This window comes from Chelonia mydas, chromosome 8, assembly GCF_015237465.2.
Source record: "Chelonia mydas isolate rCheMyd1 chromosome 8, rCheMyd1.pri.v2, whole genome shotgun sequence".
NCBI classification, from domain to species: domain Eukaryota; kingdom Metazoa; phylum Chordata; order Testudines; family Cheloniidae; genus Chelonia; species Chelonia mydas.
The window spans coordinates 35,875,001-35,896,018 of NC_057854.1; the positions used below are offsets into that span (position 1 = coordinate 35,875,001).

A 21,018-nucleotide genomic window follows, 5' to 3' on the forward strand; every position below is an offset into this window, starting at 1 on the left:
CGTGCACTAACTGGAGTATATACAAATAAAGCTATTAGTATGACTTTTGTATGCTAACAGCAAAATATAATATACCTACCTATTCTAAAAATATGAACGTTAATATTGTATAACGACTGCAGGGGTGGGGAGGGAATGTTACCTCTTACCTTCGTAAAAGGGGATTTAAGATTTTTATAACTGTTTTCCATAAAACTTTATTTTTGTCAAATTTTTAGGTATTTAATTTGTAAAATAGATTTTGCTTTGTACTAGCATACAGAAAATAGGGTATTGATTTAAACTTTTTGAAGCCACGTGATCAAGTAAATTTGTAATAAAAAGTCAATGGATCTATATCAGTTGTACTCACTGTTTTCATTTCTTGTACGTTCTAATGCAGTGGTGCTATACGTCTCCCAAGAAAAAAGTAAACTGAATTTGGGGAGGAATGGAGTGGGAGGAGGGGGGAAAAGGATAAATATTGACATCATAAATTGAAGTGATTTTTCATATCCAAGTAACTTTTATTGTCAGTGAAGATTTGGTAGATATGCATTTTTATCTAATGCCTAACGCATACAACTTTTTAATAATTCAAATCTGAAGTTCTTGACTATGCGTCCACCTTTACATAATCTAGTATCTGTAAATTCTCAAACTGACCCTTGGATTACTTTTTTCTGGCCTTTAAGAAGAAAAAAAAACCCTTAGTTTCCTCAAAGCCTTACAAGGTTACCATGTTATATTTTTGCTCCTTTACATGTTTCTTCCCCCTTCCTCAAAGGTCAGTCTCCTCCATTTTAATTTCTCTAAGATAAACATTTTAAAGCTTTTTAAGCAAAAAATAAGCTGACCGTTTTGGATTAAGGACTTCAGTGGATTCAGCAACTTTCATAAGCGCTAACTTTTTTTTAAGTCCAGACTTTCCGTTTCAGGGCATATACCAAATCTGATTGACTTGTTCCTATTATTTCCAAAGCTGTCGGGGATGGAGGTGGATATCCTGACATTGATGTACAAGAATGCTAAAACAGGTTTAAACTTTATGGGAACTTACACAAAACATGAAAACTCAGAGTATAACTAGCAGTGCTGAATTTTCTGTTTTTCACCAACTCAGTTTGTAGAAAATGAGCATCTGTGTATGATCATCTAGTTAGAAATCAGATTGCTCATTCAGAAATCTACTCCTAATTCATGGTAGTTTTCTGAAAGGAATTTGCTGAAGTTCATTCTGGAGAATTTCCTGCTAGTGAACACTGTCAAGATTTTTTTTTTTAAATTAAAAATTGTTTTAAAAATCCATTATTATGCTAAAACATTAGCTTTTTAAAATTTTCAGATTTACTTTACCTTCACTTTTCACCTCCCATGTTAGCTGTCTACTATTTTGCTGTTAACTCAGTTTGGATAGTTGAAAAGTCAAGGTCAGTTTTGATATCTAGACAGTTTGGAAAAAGGTTAAAGTAGTTGCAGGTTCTACCTCTGCTTCTGAGTCCCCTGCCAGTTTTTGTGCTTTAACAACCACATTTTATTATTTTTAAAAAAAATATTTTCTTTGTACTTCATAAAGCTTTTTACTCCTCTTTACCCTCCCCCACAAAAATGGGGGAAACTGATAGTGAAGTTTTGGTAGTGTAACAGTGAAACTGATTGCACACACAGTGCTGTCAAAATAATGTGTTGACAAAAAGGGGACAAACTAATCTGAGATTTTTTTCTCTAATCTTTCAGCTGTGGGAATCTTGCATGTTGCTTGTAAAATGAAAGATAACTTGAGAGAGAAACGAGATTAATGGCGTCACTTTACACTGGGTAGGTTCACTTTGGTTTCAGTCAGTTTAACATTCTGGTTCTCTACCATTGTGCAAAAAGCTTTGTGTGTGGGTTGCAAACATGGCAGGGAGGTGGCATATATTTTTTTTTTTAAAGTTCATGGAATTTTAATTTAATGAACTTCTCTAAACCTAGTAATATTAGAAATGTTGTTAGCCAAAACCTAAACTTTGGACCTAAAATGTTTGGCATTCTTTTAAAACTGATCTCTTGTGTGTTTGGAATTACTGAGAGTAATGGTCTGAATGAAAATGAAAAATGCTTCTCTAAATTTTGGCAGCAAGGAATTTGTGTGTTGGAGTGGTGAGGCCAGGAATCGGTTCTGCACGTCTTCTCAAACAAGTGCTACTCCATCTCCTCACTCACACGTTCATGCCAGATAGTTGTCTTTGGTTTGCTTTGTGTTGGTTTTATTAGTCTCCCTCTGCTTTTGTCTTTCGAAGTATAGTAGTTACTGTGAAAACTGTCATTTGTCTGAACAGGGTAGAGTGGCATCCATGAGGGCCAAGTAAAGTCATCTTATATAGTGGTTTGAAATGTATTCCATGATTTGTGAAATACAAAGCATGTAAGGGTTATTAGGGTCACACGTTGAGTTTATCAGTATAATGCATCTTAATAGCCCTAGATGGCATAAAGGAGCGGAGTACCAAACTCTCAACTGGCTAATTGGGTAGTTCAAGACACTTAAAATTGTGATTAGAGAAGTATATGGGAAATGAAGGGTAGAGCGGGGATTTATTTTCTAGAGTTGGTTTCCACACATCTAGGACATTGTGTGAAACTAAAAGAAATAAACCAAAACTGGATCCACTGGCTCAGGAAAATGAGTTGCTCTAACCAGCAAACTTGGCACAAAGAAAGTGATTTGAACTGGAAGAGGTTATGAAAAGAGAGCAAGGTGTACTAACACAAATACAAAGCCTTTCTGTTAGCCCCAGGTGGACTCTGGCCTCCTTCAGGGAGAGCCCATAACTGTGGTCCCGGAACTGAGAAGGACCAGGCCCACTTTCAATAGAACCTCAGGATGGGAAGAAAATGGTCCAGCAGAGCTAGATGGCTTTGAAGATGTATACTCTAAAACTGCGAGAGAGTTGTTCAAGCACCTCAGGCCTAGATTAAGAGGTAGATTTATCATCAGTTAACTCTCAAACTTTTTGCCTTATAACCAGGGTAGCTCATAGGGGGCTGGATGTTAGCAGTTCTCTTACCAAGCAGGCAGCTGCATTCTGCAACAGTTCTTGGAAATATTTTCCAGAAGTGTTACCTTGGGAAGGAGCAGAGGAAGTCCTTTGAGCAAAGGGAGGATGATTAATAGTTGCTGTGGCATAGTACCTGATGTGCTCTTTTGAAGTACCTTTGTCAGACAATGGGTCCCCAGACAACTACATTAGTTTCAGTCAAAGACAAATACTGTGCTTTCTAGTGCATACTACCTCCACTTCATTTGTTCTGTGAGACTGGCATGTCTAGCACCCCAAGTTCCATGGTAGTGTAAAACCTGCACAGCAGACTGGCAGGTGAGCAGTAGTGACACAGTAAGTCCCAGATGGTGAGTGGGGAAATAGAGTCACACTCACAGAAGTCCAGTGCTGTACAGTTCACTGGGAACAAGGTATAAACTCTGCAACCTGCAATTTCAGTAAAACCTAAAAGTGGAGTGAAGTGTTGAGAGACTAGAGCACATCAGGTCTATATCTTTAAAAATCAGTTAATATTTAATGTGCAGTATAAGTACTTGATGATGTGTAAGAGCACAGAAGGGAGATCACAGAGGAGAATCCAGCAAAGCTTTTCTGTATATCTGATACCAGTATGGTTGTACCGGTGTAACTGAGGGGAAAATTTGGTCCTAAGAAGTTTAATGCAGAGGACAGCCTGCACTGGTAACTAGAGTTCTACTTATATTGGGGTGATTTCGTTCTCCATGTAGATGATGTCTCTTATCAGATGCCTTGGGATTTCATGATGACCACCAGGGGACTGTCGTAGGTAGTTTCTGTATCCATGTCAATTCCTGGCCACCCTCTGCATTTTGTTTTTGAGCTTGGATTAGAGGCCTTCGGGCATGGATGTTGTACTCTGGTCTGCTCACCTACGGCTGTCATCAGGCTGAAGGGCCCCCCTCTTTGGCCCAACCTCAGAGGCTAATGGCGCCTGTTTGGGGTTAATACTGCTCAGCCTGCTCTTTAGCAGGTTGACTGCTCTGGTGGCCAGTTGGCTCATCATCACTTCTGTCATTGGCTATAAGTAACCGAGGCTCCTACACAGCCTCTTCCTTGGCTTTTTCCTCATAGGACACTGTAGTGAGAGGGGAATTGGAGCTGATGATGGAAGCCATGTACTAAGCCTGACTAAGGTGCAGAGTTTTTGAAATCCTATTCTGAAGCTGTGTAGGAGGGGAAAAAAGACTAATTTGCCTCTACTGTTGATCACAGAGATGCTGAGGAAGCTTTAGGCTAGAACGTGCAACTTAGATATATATCCCTCTTGGCTAGTGAGAACCAATGGGATGGCGTGAAGGATGTTATAAGAGCTGATTGGCAGAGTCTGTTAGGTGACACTTCTTTTAAAGTGCCCACTGCTCTCAAGAAAATGATTAGACTCTTGTTCAAAATAAAAATCTTGATGGTGACATACTCTTCATTTTATCACTCTGTTTTGAATTTTCTGTTTTGTGGAGAAGGCTGTAGAAAGACAGCTGCAACAACACCTGGATTCCCAGGTCATCTTGACCCACACCAGTCTGGGTTAGTCCTGAAAGTGATACTGAGACTATCCATGGGGGTTTTGCTGGTTGCTGGCCGCCTGGTGGCAGATAATCAGATGTCTTAGCTGATTTATGTAGAGCTATTAGTTAACTTGGCCAGGAAGAGGTTTTGACCCTAGCAGGAGTATATGGAGTCTGTCTTGAGTGGCTCAGTTCCCTTTTTTCTGAGAGATCCCATATCACAGTCCTGGGTACTTGGTCACCTGTGCTAAGCATTCCACAGAGTTGTGTTCTGTGCTTTTGTTCAGTGTGTGTGTGTGGAGCTTTAAGCATGGTTTGTGAGGAAATATGGGCTATGGTGTCGTTAGTATGGGAGAGGGTGTGTGAAACCTAGTTCTGTGTTTTCATCCCATGTAATCTGGCACAGTGTAGTAATTTACTCAGTACTTAGCTGAGACTGGAGCTTGAATAAAGACTAACTGGCAGTGGGTCAGCCCATACAAGACTAAGATCATTCTTGTTGGCTGGGGTAAACAGTTTGAAGAATTGACAGGGGACTATTTCAGTTCTCATTTGGGAGGGCGTCTCTGGCTTTTGTGATCCAGGTTTGCAACTTTAGGAGTTTATTGGGTTCCCAGCTGCTTCTGGGTGATTAGGTACCAGCAATGATCAAGAATTCTAATTTTTCAGTAGCACACAGGTAGACAGTTGTGGTTCTCTGAGATGTGTTCTCCATGTGAACCCCACTCTAGGTGTGCTGGAGGTCTACCAAAGTTTGGGACCCTTTCTACCATTGTCTGCCTTTTTCCTTCTATGATACCATAGCAGAGGTGCTCAAATCCGGCAGTCCACTGCTACAGTCATGAGGGACTAAACGCTGGGCAGCGTGTCTTCAGAGAACAGCTCATGTCTTTGGAACCTGCTTTCTGCAGAGCTAACATTTCAATTTCTGGGCAAGTTGCCAAGATTTTTGATAATGGATTGTATTAAGAAGGGTGCATGAGGGCCTGTGATATGCAGGAGGTCCGATTAGAAGATCTGGTGGTCCCTTCTGGCCTTAGACTCTCTGACTCTATGGGAGATGGCATTATAACTTCCAATAAGCTGATAAGTCCATAATTGTAGGAGAGTCCATAATTTGCCATTGGTTTATCAGGATATTTTGTTTTTAATGGAGAGGTGCAATTCTATATAAAAATACTGTGTGTGAGAGAGAGAATTCAGGTTTTCATAGGAGGGATATTTTTATGAAATAATTTGCCTACAGGCTGAGATGATGGAGTTGTTATCACTGGGGCATATCTGTTCAAGGCAAGACCAGACAGAGGACAACTGATGTGGATTCTGGAGAGGTCTCTCAGTACTTCATGGCAGTGTTGCAGGGTGATGGATTAGATGGCCTAAGAGCTATTTTCTGCAATTAACATTTGTGAATTAAATTCTTTAAACTGATATGTAATGATGGTTTTTCTTTTGGTCAGCATATGTAGTTCAGTTTGCAGATAGGCCTTTTGATCACACTGCGTTAAGAGCTTGATTCAGCAAAAAAATATGTTGGGTTTCCATGCTGCATTAGGCAGTGAAAGTCCTGGGAAATTGGTTTCCGCAAGCTTTTCCAGCGCTATACAGTAACTTGTGTGCTGAATCAAACTCTTGGTGGGCCAAAGTAAAGCAAATAGACCTTGGCTTCTAACTGAAAGATAAAACTTTAGTATCCAGTAACAGAGTCATAATTCTTTGTTCGATTATGGCGGTAGCACAGATTAATTTGATGGCAACTACCTAGATTACTGCACCAGGTACAGAATGACTGCTTGCCTTGTGGATATATGGCACATCTGTACAAGCAGCGCAAGGAACTGGTAGTCCTTGGAGCTCCAGTATAGCATCTTGAGGCCAGAGTCGCTGCAGTGGAGGAGGAGGAGGAGAGAGAGAATTATATACAAAGACAGCATATATAGATATTGTAGACTGGTTTTATCTCAGGATTGGCTTAATCAGTCCTCCACTTGAGGAAGCCTGTCTTATGATTGGAGGGCAGCAAGGCAAAATGAAGGGACAAACCCTTAATTGAGGATGTACCTTTTGATAGAGGAAAGTGACTGTTCTTCACCCACCAAAGTAGGCCCCTTCAGAAGATGGGGATAGTTGAGAATTGTTGATGTACTGCAGTGGCAGAAGATTAGATCATTAGAAATATGGATAGCCAAGTATAGGGTTACTGTGAGAACTGTTTGCTGACTTGCTTCAGGGGTGCAAAAGTAAAAATCTCAGAGATACCTAGGTAAACTTCTAATGAGTGCTGGGGAGAAGCCTGTGGCTATGGTACATATTGGGATCCGGGATGTGGAGATGTTTAGATAACTAGGAAAAAGGCTTGAGTTTAGGATTTATGTGGTACCTTTTTCTGAAATGCTTTAATTGCTACATGTGGGGCCTGCTCGACAGGGAGGTGCCTTAGAGAGTTAATGGGAAGCTGAGAAGAGGACGCAAAGAGTATGAAGGGTAAATAAATTAGGCACTGAGGAGCTTTGGAGGGTAAGGAGGTCCTATCTAGAATGGATTGGGTTCTGCTTTAACCCAAGTGGAACCAGACTGGTGGCACAGAACGTTGATAAGGTTTTGAGAAGATTATTTAAGCTAGGAGCTGAAGGAAAGCTGACAGGTGCAGTGGAGCAGTTGGATTGGACTAGGGCATCTGCTTGGGTTGTCAGTAATAGAAAGGGATCTCCGCATCTAGGAGAGAATATGCAGTGGAAAATGGAGCAAAGGCAGGTTGAGATTGCAACAGTACAGTCTAGAAAAGGAAAAGGGTGTCAGACTAAGGAGTTAACTAAGAAATAGGCACATAGCCAAAAATAAAAACTGTAAGTGTCTTTGTACCAGTGCAAGAGGCTTAAAAATAGATGAACTAGAATACCTGGCAAAGGAAGAGGACTTGATACAATAGGCATTACTGAAACATGGTGGAATCATAAAAATCAGATATACTGTATTACCTGGCTATAAACAATAGAGGAGGGACAGATTAAGTAATAGAGATGGTCGAGTAGCACTCTATCTAAAACATTTCCATAGAATTTGAGAGAACTAGAGTTGAGGATCATGCATTAGAATCTGCATGTTGACAAATCCCAAGTTGTAAGGATACAACTATATTACTGTCTTCCTGACCAAGAAGACAGTTATTGACTGTTCATTGTTGAAGGAGAGCAAAGAGGCAGTTGATGCTTCATAAAACTGTAATAAGGGGTGACTTCAGCTACCTATGTATGATCTGGTCAGGTCTCAAAATAGAGCACAGTTTGGAGAAGTAATTTCTTGACACCTTAAATGATTGCTTCTTATTCAAGAGAGATTCTTGATTTAGGACTAAATAACACAAGAATTGATTTAAGAAATAATTATAGTTCAGCCATTAAGTAATCATGACCATGGTATAATTACAGGTTCAATGTCCTCAGGAGAGGGAGAAATAACACCTAAAACCAACCAGGTGATACTAAATTTAGGAAAAGAAGATTTCAGGAAAATGAGGATGCTAGTCAATCAGACCTTAACATCAAAAGGGATTAGGGTAAAATCCTTAGACTCAGCAAGGAGGGTACTTAGGTATCGCAAAAAGTCATAAACATTCAAGAAGGTGTGCATGGCCCTGAAGCTGAAAGAAAGCAGGGAGTCAAGACATAAATCAGTATGGTTAAATGGCAAGGTATAAGAGTTACTGGAGTCAAACAAGTATTTTTTTGAAAATGGAAGTCCAACCCAAGTGAAGTGGATAGAAACCTATGGCAGGTAACATGTAAAATGGCAATTAGGGTTAAAAGGGGTTTTGAAGAGCTGAGAGCAAATGAAATTTTGAAGTGTGTTAGAGGCAGGAAGGCTATGAGAGAATTTGGGTTCACTGAGGTATGAGGCTGCAAAAGGAACAACTAAGGAGGTCAAGGACATTGCAGAGAAGCTGAGTGACGACTCTGCATCAGTTTCATCACAGAAGAGTTTGAAAGATACCTGAACTTGATCTACTCTTTAAGAGTACCTCATCTTCCTTATCTGAAAAGACTGAAGTGTCCAAAGAGGAGCTGCTGGAACAAACTAATAAATTAAAGCTCTGTTATGACCAAGATCAGAGCTCATCCAAGAGTTCGGAAGGAACTTGGGAATGAAATGGCTGAGTTGCTAACTAAAATAAATGTCTCATTAAGATCAGTATACTTGAGGACTAAACAGTAGTAAATATTGTACCTCTTTTTAAAAAAAATGTTACGGGTGAGCCTAGGAATTACAAACCAAAGACTCTTGCTTTAGTACCAGGTAGTCAAGTTGAAATGGCTTCTGCAAAGGAAAATTGAACCTCTAATAATCTACTAGGATTTTTTTGAATGCGTTGACAAAATAGTGGGTAATGCAGGACTAGCTGACGTAATGTATTTGGATATTTTAAAAGCCTTGACAGTTCAAGACACTACTAAGGAAACTAAGTATAGGGTGAGAGGTAAAGTAATATCGGGGGGCAAGGGGACAGGTTATCTTCCTCATTCTGGCCACTGTGTATCACTCGAGCAGCACAAAGTGGTCAGAATCCTGGCCCAAGTTGGCCATCTCAGAATTCCCCCAGCCTGGGAGAGTCCTCAACTGGTATAAAGTGGTGTAGCTGGCTCGTATACCGGCTGCCCCCCCTTCTGACAGTGGGAGTGCAGTGTGCCTGTGTTTTGCCATTTCTCTGCTGATGTATGTATAGGCCCTAGACTGCTCTCACTTTTAACTGCTTAAAAATCAGGAAGCCGTTATCAGGCTCCCTGACTAGATTGTGGTGCAGGAGAGAATCTCAGTCCTGGAGGATGAGAAACTGGCTGAGGAAGAGAAAACAATAGGAAGGTACCGTTAGTTTTTATCGTAGGAAAAAGGTTAACAGTGGATGCCTCAAGGCTTCATATTAGAACCCGTGTTTAATATATTAACTAGGGCTGTCAAGCGATTTAAAAATAATAATCTCAATCACGCTGTTAAATAATAATAGAATACCATTTATTTAAATATCTTTGGATGTTTCTACATTTTCAAATCTATTGATTTCAATTATAACACAATACAAAGTGTTCCGTGGTCACTTTATATTTATTTATTTATTAAAAATATTTGCACTGTAAAAAAAACCAAAAGAAATAGTATTTTTCAGTTCACCTAATACAAGGACTATAGTGCAGTCTCTTTATCATGAAAGTTGAACTTACAAATGTAGAATTATGTACAAAAAAATAATCGCATTAAAACCTAAAATAATGTAAAACTTTAGAGCCTACAAATCCACTCAGTCCTACTTCTTGTTCAGCCAATCACTCAGACAAACAAGTTTGTTTACATTTGCAGGAGATAATGCTGCCTGATTCTTGTTTACAATGTCACCTGAAAATGAGAACAGGCATTCACATGGCATTGTTGTAGCCGGCGTCGCAAGATATTTAGGTGCCAGATCCTCTAAAGATTCAGATGTCCCTTCATGCTTCAGCCACCATTCCAGAGGACATGCGTCCATGCTGATGATGGGGTTCTGCTCAATAACTATCCAAAGCAGAGCGGACTGATGCATGTTCATTTTCATCATTTGAGTCAAATGTCACCAGCAGAAGATTGGATTTTTTTTTTTTTTTGTGGTGGTTCAGGTTCTGTGGTTTCCGCATCGAGTGTTGCTCTTTTAAAACTTTTGAAAGAATGCTCCACACCTTGTCCCTCTCAGATTTTGGATGGCACTTCAGTTCTTAAACTTTGGATCAAGTGCTGTAGCTATTTTTAGAAATCTCACATTGGTACCTTCTTTGCGTTTTGTCAAATCTGCTGTGAAAATGTTGTTAAAAAGAACATGTGCTGGGTCATCGTCCGAGACTGCTATAACTGTGGCAGAATATGGGTAAAACAGAACAGAAGATATACAGTTCTCCCCCAAGGAGTTCAGTCACAAATTTAATTAGCGCATTATATTTTTAATGAGCATCATTAGCATGGAAGCATGTCCTCTGGAATGGTGGCCGAAGCATGAAGGGGCATATAAATGTTTAGCATAACTGGCACGTAAATACCTTGCAACGCTGGCTACAAAAGTGCCATGTGAATGCCTTTTCTGACTTTCAGGTGATATAATTAAGAAGCAGGCAGTAATATCTCCTGTAAATGTAAACAAACTTGTTTGTCTTAGCGATTGGCTGAACAAGAATTAGGACAGAGTGGACCTGTAGGCGCTAAAGTTTTACATTGTTTTATTTTTGAATGCAGTTATGTAACAAAAAAAAATCTACATTTGTAAATTACACTTTCACGATAGAGATTGCATTACAGTACTTGTATGAGGTGAATTGAAAAATACCAGTCCTATTTCTTTTACCATTTTTACAGTGCAAATATTTGTAATAAAAAATCATATAAAGTGAGTACTGTACACTTTGTATTCTGTTGTAATAGAAATCAGTATTTTTGAAAAAATCCAAAAATATTTAATACATTTCAGTTGATATTCTACTGTTTAACAGTGTGATTAATCATGATTAATTTTTTTGAGTTAATCGCATGAGTTAACTCTGATTAATCGACAGCCCTAATATTAACTGATTATTTAGAAAAGAGGGTGAACAGCGAGGTAATTTAGGTTACCCAATTCTAGAGAAGGCTGAGGAGCTTAAGAAGGGCCTGGCAAAGCTAGGTGAATAGGCAGCATGAAGGCAGGTGGAATTCAATGCTGAGGAATGCATGCACGCGCGCACACACGCATAGCACAGCACAGTGGAAGAAATAATTAGCAATACCTCGGGTGCATTGTTGGGTTTAAAAAAAAATTAAGATGCATGAAGAATGGGATAGAAATTGGGAACACTATGCCACTATCTATGCACCCTTATCACCCTCTGGAGAGTCCTCTGTCAGACAGGGTATTGGACTAGGAAGACTACTAGTCTGATCTCCAATTTACTTTGTTACTCCAGTCTGTGGTGGTTAGGCCACAAGTAGATGACATTTTGTATAAGGCACTTAGTGAGGCTATATCCTCTGATGTACAACTCCTAGTTTGGATCCTTCCCACGTATTAGCCCATGATCCTGATTTTTAATTGCTTGGATTTTACTCCAGATTCTGAGCACTGTTATGAGGTCAGAGTGAATTAAACACTTAAAGTTTCGTTGTTTTTAATACCATAGTTTAAAAGATCTCCAGGACTTTCCTGTTTGTTTGTTTTTCTTGATGAGTTGGCAGTTACCCATTGAAAGAATTTTTGGTTTAAAAAAAAAAAAAGCACAGATTTTTTTTCCCCCAAAGCATTAATTTCAATTTAATACTCCATATTTGTAGTTTAAATTATATCATCCAGTTTGTAAAGTGATTTGGGTTTTGATCGTGCATATGTGCATTGAGCCCAGTGGGAGTCCCATGATGACCAAAGGGCTCCTCGGGGTTAGGCCTTTAACAGTTAAAGTTTTCATATTTGTTACATTTTAATCTGGGATTAGATAGAGAAATGCATATAGACAAGTCAGAAAAGATTTCTTGTGTTGATGATTGCATACCTGGCTAGTAATAGTGGTAATTCTTATTTTTCTAGGCTGTACATCATATTATACAACTGCAAGGCTATTTTTATGTTGAGGTATTTTTAAGAGCAGGCATTTAATTTGTAGTATGATTTTTTTCTAATGTATTAAGTCTATCTGCCTTTAAATAACTGTAGTTAGAGTATACATTTCAGTCATTGTTGCGGCTCTATAAATGAGGTTCTGTACTTGTCTACACATTGGGTTGAGCTTAATGTGAGTGTCAAAGACTTGAAGAGAGAAAAATGCTGTATATGTTATGTTTTTCTGCTTGTTTTTCATCATGGAAATACCAGGAATGTCAAGTCTTGTCTTTCCCATTTTACTGACTATGGGTCTCTGTAGGAGGACCCAAGTATATGGATTGGGGGCTCTCTCAGCTCTTAAATGAAGGCTGGGATCAGTAGAGAAAAAATATTGTTCCGTTTTTAAACACTTGGGAGGCACTCAGATAATACCATTATTGGGTCCATATAAATACCTAGATAGGTAGCTATAAGGGCAAGGATGTTGCCTCTTCAGGTGGTTTTCAGCTGTTAGATGTCTGACATAAATAGGTTAAACTTAAAAATAAGTTTTAAGTAGTCTGAGTAAAAAAAAAACAAAGGTAATTCCTTAATTGATCAGATTTCGTTTCCAGATATCTGATACCGTAAATCTACTCAGTCCCTAACCATCCATAGTCTTCCAGGAAACACAAGGTAGACAAGACCTGAATTGTTAATATAAAAAATAGGTAGGAAAAGAAACTTTCATCTAAAAACCAAACTCTTTCAGGTAGTCGTCAGCCACCATAAAGATAAAGAAAAGGGTATAAATATTTCCTTTCCAGGTCTGCTTTAAGGCCAAGCTGCACTCTGCTGAGCTAGAAAGCCAAAAAATAGAGAATCTGTTCTGGAGGGAATGTCATTTACTGGGGCAGACATGTATGCAGCAACTCTCTGCCCCTAATGCTGCAGCTGGGGGTAGAAATTGGGCAAGATGGAGGCATGTCCAGTGGGTGAATATTCAAGGGCCAAAATCAGTGTGGGAGGGGATCAACAGGCTGCAAGTACTAATTCCATCCCAATCAAATAACAACATGGTGTTGGGTACGTAGGTGTGCTGGAGTATATGTTTGGAAGAAGATTCTTTCCTGCAGACCCACTGTGCTTCAGCACATCTGAGTAAAGCTTTGTTTGCTTGGGCTTTCCTCTGTGTAATGGTCTTTCATGGAGTTACATGTATGAAGGTAGCCATGAAACTTTATAAGGTCCAAGTTCTCTGCAGTTCTTGTCATGGCATATGTTCTCCCATGCATGTGTATGTAACACCTAGTAAGATTAATGCATCTTGCGACTTAAATGTATAATCAACAAAAACGGCCAGTTTGTAAACAGGTGTATTGGTGGAGTGTAATCCCTTCTGTAGTGCCATGGTATTTTGTATTTCAGCCACATGCATTCTTGTATCTTAAAAGGTACAATAAATAAAGAAATCTCTATTTGTAATGCCATTCACATACTTAGTGAGTTGGTTTACTGTAGCTGTTAAGTTTGGGAAGCTGTTAACTTTAGGAAGTTAAATGTAGTTGGTATTCAAGATGTCATAAACTTTAATCCTAAATTTTGACTACCAGAAAAGTTAAATGAGGATTTTTTTGTCCAAAAGTTTTATGTAAAGTTTTGTTTTCCCTTTGTATTTAGGTTATTTTTAAGCTGTTCTTTCTTTTTAGCCATGACACACTGTCCTGTTCCCTGGGGGTTTCTAGTCATCTTGACCTTATGTTTGTAAATATTATTGAGAATATAATGCTATATGTAAAAATGTGTCTGTGGCTCATGTACTATGTTTCTGTGGTTTGAATCAACCACAGAATTATGGAACTTCTTGTACTTCGGTTAGATGTTAAACTTTTAACACTTCTTCTCATGTCCAGTGTGGACCAACTCTTTATTTTTGGAAATAAATACGCATGTAAATAAAACAAAAGGGTTTATGACCACTTATAAGAAAATTCTTTATTTAAAAGTCAGATAAAATAAATACTGTATATTTTATGATATCTCATGTGGTGGGATGATAATCAAAATCCCAAAGGCTGAAATCCAAGTGGTTGTTGGGATGATGAGATACCATACTGTGTACAAATGAATTTCTTTCAAGTAATTCTGAAAAGAGCATCAGTCTCCCAGGCTGTCTATCAGTCAAGCATCTTCCAGGAGTGCTAAATTAACTACAGTGGTTTGGAAAATGGGGAATGAAATTCAGAAGAAGGCATACAGGGTTTGTTAGGTTTTTTTAAAGTCTTCTTTTTCTTTCAACATAAGGCTTCTGGTTTGGGGCACTTAATTTGCCAAAAATATTCTGTTGGAAGTGGTGTAGGCTAGGGGGTGGTCAGCAATTCAGTTTGAAACTGTCCTGTTTCTTGGGCATGTTTCTTCCGTCTGCCTGTAGTGTGAAATTCCTTAAACTATAGAAGTTTAACCTATGGAAATCAGGAACACAATGACATTTTTTTTCTTCTCCATATAAACCAATATTTACCAGTAATCCTGTGTTTGTTTTTGTTTTTTGGCAGACTTTTACGAGTAAATATCGGTTTATTCCTGAAATCAGAAGCCCTAAACATACCTTTGTTTATAAGGTCAGTTGTCATTTCCTCTCTATCCTCCCCCATTTAATATAAATTATGTGATCTCTCAGGTAATTGAAAGATACAGTTTTCTTCCTAGTTTTCCTCCTCTGCACTACCGAAAAGGGAATTTATGGACCTAGAGAACGTCTATCGGTAATGTAGGTGTGAATTTACAGATTATTGTTGTTTAAAATTTCAAACTTTTTTGGAAACTTACTTTTCAGACTATAGGTGCTTAAGTAAACTGTGGTGGTGGGCGCTTATAGAAATCCCCTAAAATATATATATATTTAGGAGACTGATATTTGACAATATCATGTGTAGTTCTGTTCCCATATATTCATTCCTAGTCTTAGAAAGTACTTACCTGAAAGTATACACTAGAAAATGAAAGTTCTCTCTTGCAATAGGTAAAGGGAAAAAACAGAATTTGAACAGGATCTTTTTTTAAACTGTTCACAAAACTATGCTTTGAAGTTGAGAGAAGAGTCAAACAGTGAAATGTTAAACTTAAAAGGACATTGTTGGGTAGTTTAGACCACAAATTTAGGTTTTCTGGTTATTTTACAAAAAATTGAGTAGAAATACATTTGACAAAAGTCAATTTTATTCTTAAAAACCCAGACAGGATTTGGAAGTATTTAAACACCTCTTTGTAATGTTTGCAACCAAACACAACAGCATTGTGCTCATACACAAGAGACAGAAGCTAGCAAGGAATAGAAAATGAAGCTGACTAAACAGACCAGCCAAATTTCATTCTCCAAAACGGGTGAAATGCAAAGAGTAAAAAAAGGATTTTAAAAAAATTCTTTCAATTTTAAGTATCTACAGCATTCATAATGCAAGACTATTTTCTGTAGTTATTCAGCTGAACAATGTCCCTTTAAGGAGATGCAGCACAATTTGCAAATTTTATCCTAGATGTGTTTCGTTATCTTTGCTGGTTTTGTGCTCTCAGTACAAATCAAAGCTCTTGCAACCTTTGTTGGAGTCCATGGTGACTGGAGTCTTCCAGCAGTAAGTACATTTTCTGAGCTGAAAACTACCTTTCCTCCCCTTTTGCAGCCTGTGTGGTTCTGACTGCTGGCAGTTCTGTAGTACAGCAGCTTTAACTGAGCAATTGAGACTGGTCCTACATTATCTTCAGATGGCTTGAGGAGGACTTCTGTTCCCAGTCTGGTACTCAAATACTCCATCCCACCTTGAGAAGTCACTTACTTTAAAAGGCAGTGATAGATTATTCTCTTTAGCACTGATGGAAAATTACATTGCAAAGCAGCTTTATTATGAACCTTTGGTATATTCATAATTCCCGTGCAATCCCAAATTGGAGAAAAGAGCCTGTTAAAGGTATATATTACTCTAGATTTTTCTTACTGTAAATATTGTAATTTTATAATCCTGTCAATATTTTATTAATTTAGAAATATTTAACAAAGTTTAATCTGTGTTAGTTCAGATTTATTTAATGGTGTTCCACTTCTGTGGTTCCTGCTGCAGTCAGTATTGCATTATATTCTATGTAAGATTAACTTAAATAAAAAAAATTAACATTGATTTAAATACATCTTTCTGGGAGAAAAGTTTTGAGGTGAGTCTCTTCTTTGAAATGTAACACTTATACTTTTCAGCCCCAATGCTAAGGTAATTTAATGAAATATTACAGTTACAGATTTACAAAGCTAATGCAGCTAAACAACTGCACTTGGAACTTGTCATTTTAAAACTTGAGAATACTTGAATGTAAATGGCTCTTATTAGCCAGTTTTCAGTGAACAAGAATCTCTGCAATATCCAATGTATCGAAAATCAAAAAACTCTTTATAATGAGTAAAGGGACACTGTACATCAGTTTTAAGTTTTTGTAAAAACCAGTATTTGTAAAGGCCAAGTTCAGTAGAAATGTTTTCATTATTTAAAAAAAACATTCTAATGAAAACAGATTTTTTGTTTGTTTGGCTGTATGCATTCCCCCAGCAGTGTTTGCATCCCAAATATTGCAGCTTTGTGGTAATGTGCGTATGCCAGAAAGCAACTAGAAATTGACTAGTTGCAGAACATTAAATCTTTTTCATTGTCCAAATTAAAGGCTCAGGCCTTTGCCCTTTAAAGTCAGTGGCAAAGCTTTCACAGAAACAGGATCAGGTCCTGAGTGATCACTTTCTTCATCTTCCTCAGCACTGATGGGGGAAATAAATTAGATTTTCTAAAATTCTTTGTTTTATTAACCTAAGGTTCTCTAAAGACATTTTCTTTTTAAAAATTAATTTTCATCTGATTTTCATCTGATTTTTAACTCTTTAACAGTTCGCTTTTAAAATTTTCATGTTCTCTGCAGAATTATCAAAAGCAAAGTATTTTTTCCTTTCAGAGGCCAGGGAGGATTGATCTCTAATGTATTTGCAACATGACTCTCCTTAAAGGATCCAAAATATCTCAAAGGTTTTTGTAGCAGGTGGTACTTTTGGGTTTACAAGTTAATCTTTATTAGAGATGTGCCAATATATGCTGCTTATTGTAGTGTTGTTACATTTAGTCATTTTAGCTAACTTACAAATATATACTGTAACAGTATACTTTGTACAGACTTATTTAAAATTTATTTAAAAATTGAAATAAAGTAGGCAAAAAAATAAAGATGTTTATTTTTCATTTGACTATGTAAGCAGCTATCATTCTTTTGTTTTTAGTGTACCTGGGCAAACAATATCAGAACGATAAAATATTTTAGATGATAGGCCACATTTCAGAAACTCTGTGGATATGTGTATGTGTATCTGTATTGTATGTTGATAACTTAACTCTAGAATGCAAATAATGAAATCATACTCTTTTTACCATTTAGAAGAGAAGTGTTTTACATTTTGACTATATTTTCTCTGTTTTATGACAAAAAGGCATATATTTTTTGAAAGATGTTTATGAAGGGCCTGCCATCTGGCTTCTCAAGTAAATTTTTAAAATTCCAGAGTGGGGGTGATTACTTGTTTAGCCTTTGCTGATAGACCAAAGTCAGCTTTGACATCATATTGGGGTGCTGCTCAAATTTATGTTTTATGTCCTTTAAGTCAAAAAACAAAACAAGAAAAATCAAGATGTTAACTTCATTAGAAAACAAATTCCTCACTGTACAGTAGAATGGATATCTCTAATCACTGTTGTCATTAATAATAGATTCTTATTTTTTTGAATTACTTATTTAAAAGAACAGCAAGCATTGTATTTGCTAGTAAATATAAAGTGTTTACATGTAATTACTTAATAAATTATTTGATTTAAGATGGCTCTTATCAGTGCTGATTTTTAATGCAGAAAATTAATACTTTTTGGCTAATGTCTTTCAGCTCATGCTGTTCTTTAAAATCTCCTGAAGCAGTTTTTTTTCCCCCAGTGCATCCGTTTGTTTTAAATTAAGTTCTGAGGAAGACAGAAAACATATGTTTCCCCAAGATTTCTGACAGGATTACTGTGTAACATTTTCCAACGTTATCTACGTCGTGATATTTCTCTCTCCTATCCAAAACAAATTATAATGCCGAAGTGGAACAGTATGCTAATAGCTGAAATATCGCCAACTAATGGTACTATGCAGCCACAGTTTTCACTTTGTGAATCCTGGCATTTTCTTTCAGCTGAAAGTGGCTTGTTACAAGTAAACATGTTTCAAGGTAATGAATTGTAAAGCCTAACACTGAGTGAGTTCAAACAGGACCAATGGAATGGTCCTTAAATTCTTTCTCTGTTAAAACTTTGTGGGAAAAATCACTTCTTGACTGGAGAGAGGGATGGCTAAAAGATAGTTCAGTCACTCACATCCTGAAGTGGCATGTAGCTGTTCTCTGGGCAATTGCAGAATTGCTAGGGAAACTCACAAGAGGTATTCTCAGATGGATCAAAGTCATGGGCTCTCAGCTTGAGGGTTGCAAGCAAGTGAAGGGGTTCACCACCTTCCTCGCTTTCTTAATGCCTTAGATAGGTCCCAAAACATTTTTCTTGTAATGTGGGGTCATGGTACGGAAAAGACTGAGAACCACTGTTGTTCTCTAATGATTATTGAAGCCGTGAGTAATGATGATGGATGACTTAGAATGTTGGTGTTAGGACCTGTGAAAGACAAGACACTCTCAGTGTGGAGGAAATCCAATAGGCTAGGTAATGAAAGGGATTGGTGCGCTAGTCTTGTATTTCTGGAGTTTTCAGTTCAAACCCCTAGCTTGGGTCTTATGTGAAAATGGGGTTGGTCTCATCCTAGACCCTGCTTGGTCACATGATGGAAAAGGGATGAAGTTCAACAAGACTTCTGGTCTCTGCTCAAGAGAAGCAGGGACTAGACTGTTGGGAGGTTGGATTATGGGAATTTTGGGGAGTGGTGTAAAGGGTCAGGTCTGGAATAACAGAGCTGTTGTAACAGTTCTTTCTTTATTAACCCTACAAGCATTGACAATACAAAGAATGCAATCTGTTTATGTATCTTTTGCAGCCTGCTTTTGATACAGCATGCTAGTTAAGCCACAACGTTTGGTTTAATGCTCTCAATATTAAATGTTAGGTTTAGAAAACTTGTCTTATATTTACAATTTCAGGTTTTTGGAAATGCTTTTTTTTACAATTTATTCAAGAAAAGAATCCAGTCAGTCAGTCAAAGGTGAGCAAAAGCTGAGGTTAACCCCTTATGCTGCCTCACCATTGCACGAGACTTGTTCTGACTTCCAGCCAGAGGAGTTAGGCTAGGTAACACTGCATTCGCCTGTGCAGCACCTTCACTCAAGTCTTCACACACTCCCACACACTTGAGCACACCCCAGGTCTCACCAATCTTTAAAGACTCCAGGCTACACATGTCAATTTCAAACCCAAAACTAAAGCCCTGTCTTTCTCCAGCTCAATCCTAGATGTCACAAGATTCCACATACTCTGCTGCTACAACTCCAGATAATTATGCTTTCTATTTAGTCTCCTGTTTAGCATGCTTGCATGCAACTTCTCCTCATATGAAAATGGGGTGGGGGTGCGAGTAGTTGAACTTGCAGTAACTGCCTCTCTCATTTGGGGGAAGCTGAAGTGAAGCTGAGGTTTCAGATAGTGCAAAAGTATGCTATCGTATGTAACGCACAGAGAGACTGAATGTTCTATACGAGTTTGGGCCAATGATTCGTTAAATTGATATCCAGCTTCAAGCAATGGCCACTATGCAACAGTTCAAAAGAAGGCTAAAACTTTCACAATGCACTTGGCTAAATTGTGCAGTAATATATGTCAAGAGAACATTTCCTGATCCCCTGCAGCAAATATCTGCCACTCTGAGTCCTATCTGAGAACTTCTTTTTTAGTATGAGTAGTTACAGATATTGCTGGTCATAAAATTATCCAGCCCTTTTTAAAAGTCAGCTACCATATTTCTCTATTGTAATAATGGGGTTACACATTGGAAAGCTGTTAGGAAAATGATCTTTGTCTGGCCCCAGTTATTTGACATGGATTGCAGTTATAAAAGATAATAAACCAGTCATGTGGCAGCTGGGCTCTATTGACTCCTGTGGCTACTCTTTCATTTTCCGTGTTTGGAAAATGAAATGCAAATAAATATGGTTGTCGATTAATCGAAGTTAACTCGTGATTAATTCAAATTAATCGTGATTTAAAAAATTACGTTTTAATCACACTTTTCAACAATACCAATTGAAATTAAATATTTTGGATGTTTTTCCACATTTTCAAATATATTGATTTCAATGACAACACAACACAAAGTGTACAGTGCTCACTTTATTTATTTTTCTTACAAATATTTGCACAGTATAAATGAAGAGTATTTTTCAATTCACCTCTTACAAGTACTATAGGCCAATCTCTTTATTGTCAAAGCGCAACTTACAAATCTACATGTGTTTGTTACATAACTGCATTCAAAAACAAAACAATGTAAAACTTTAGAGCCTATAAGTCCATTCAGTCCAACTTCTTGTGCAGCCAATCACTAAGACAAACAAGTTTGTTTACGTTTACAGGAGATACTGCTGCCTGCTTCTTATTTATGTCGCCAGAAAGTGAGAACAGACTCTTCCATGACACTTTTGTAGCCGGCGTTGCAAAGTATTTACGTGCCAGATATGCTGAACATTCATATGCCCCTTCATGCTTTGGCCACCATTCCAGGGGACATGTTTCCATGCTGATGATGCTCATTAAGAAAAATGCACTAATTAAATTTGAGACTGAACTCCTTGGGGGAGAATTGTATGTCTCCTGCTCTGTGTTTTACCGACATTCTGCCATATATTCCATGTTATAGC

At 37.9% G+C, this 21,018-nt stretch overlaps 1 protein-coding gene across 16 annotated transcripts in view; it reads left to right on the top strand.

Moving 5' to 3' along the window:
- The window catches only part of PURA (purine rich element binding protein A), a 29,894-nt gene extending 11,890 nt beyond the window's left edge, over positions 1-18,004 (top strand). The window contains exons 3-5 of one of the 16 annotated variants that reach the window (XR_006292595.1): positions 1,717-1,797; positions 14,666-14,731; positions 14,808-18,004. The gene's annotated coding sequence lies outside the window, so the exon portion shown is untranslated. Of the gene's footprint in view, positions 1-1,716; positions 1,798-14,665 lie in introns of all 16 variants that reach the window. The other 15 variants (XR_006292596.1, XR_005226390.2, XR_006292600.1 and 12 more) reach the window with 15 other exon arrangements.
- The last annotated feature ends 3,014 nt before the right edge of the window (positions 18,005-21,018 follow it).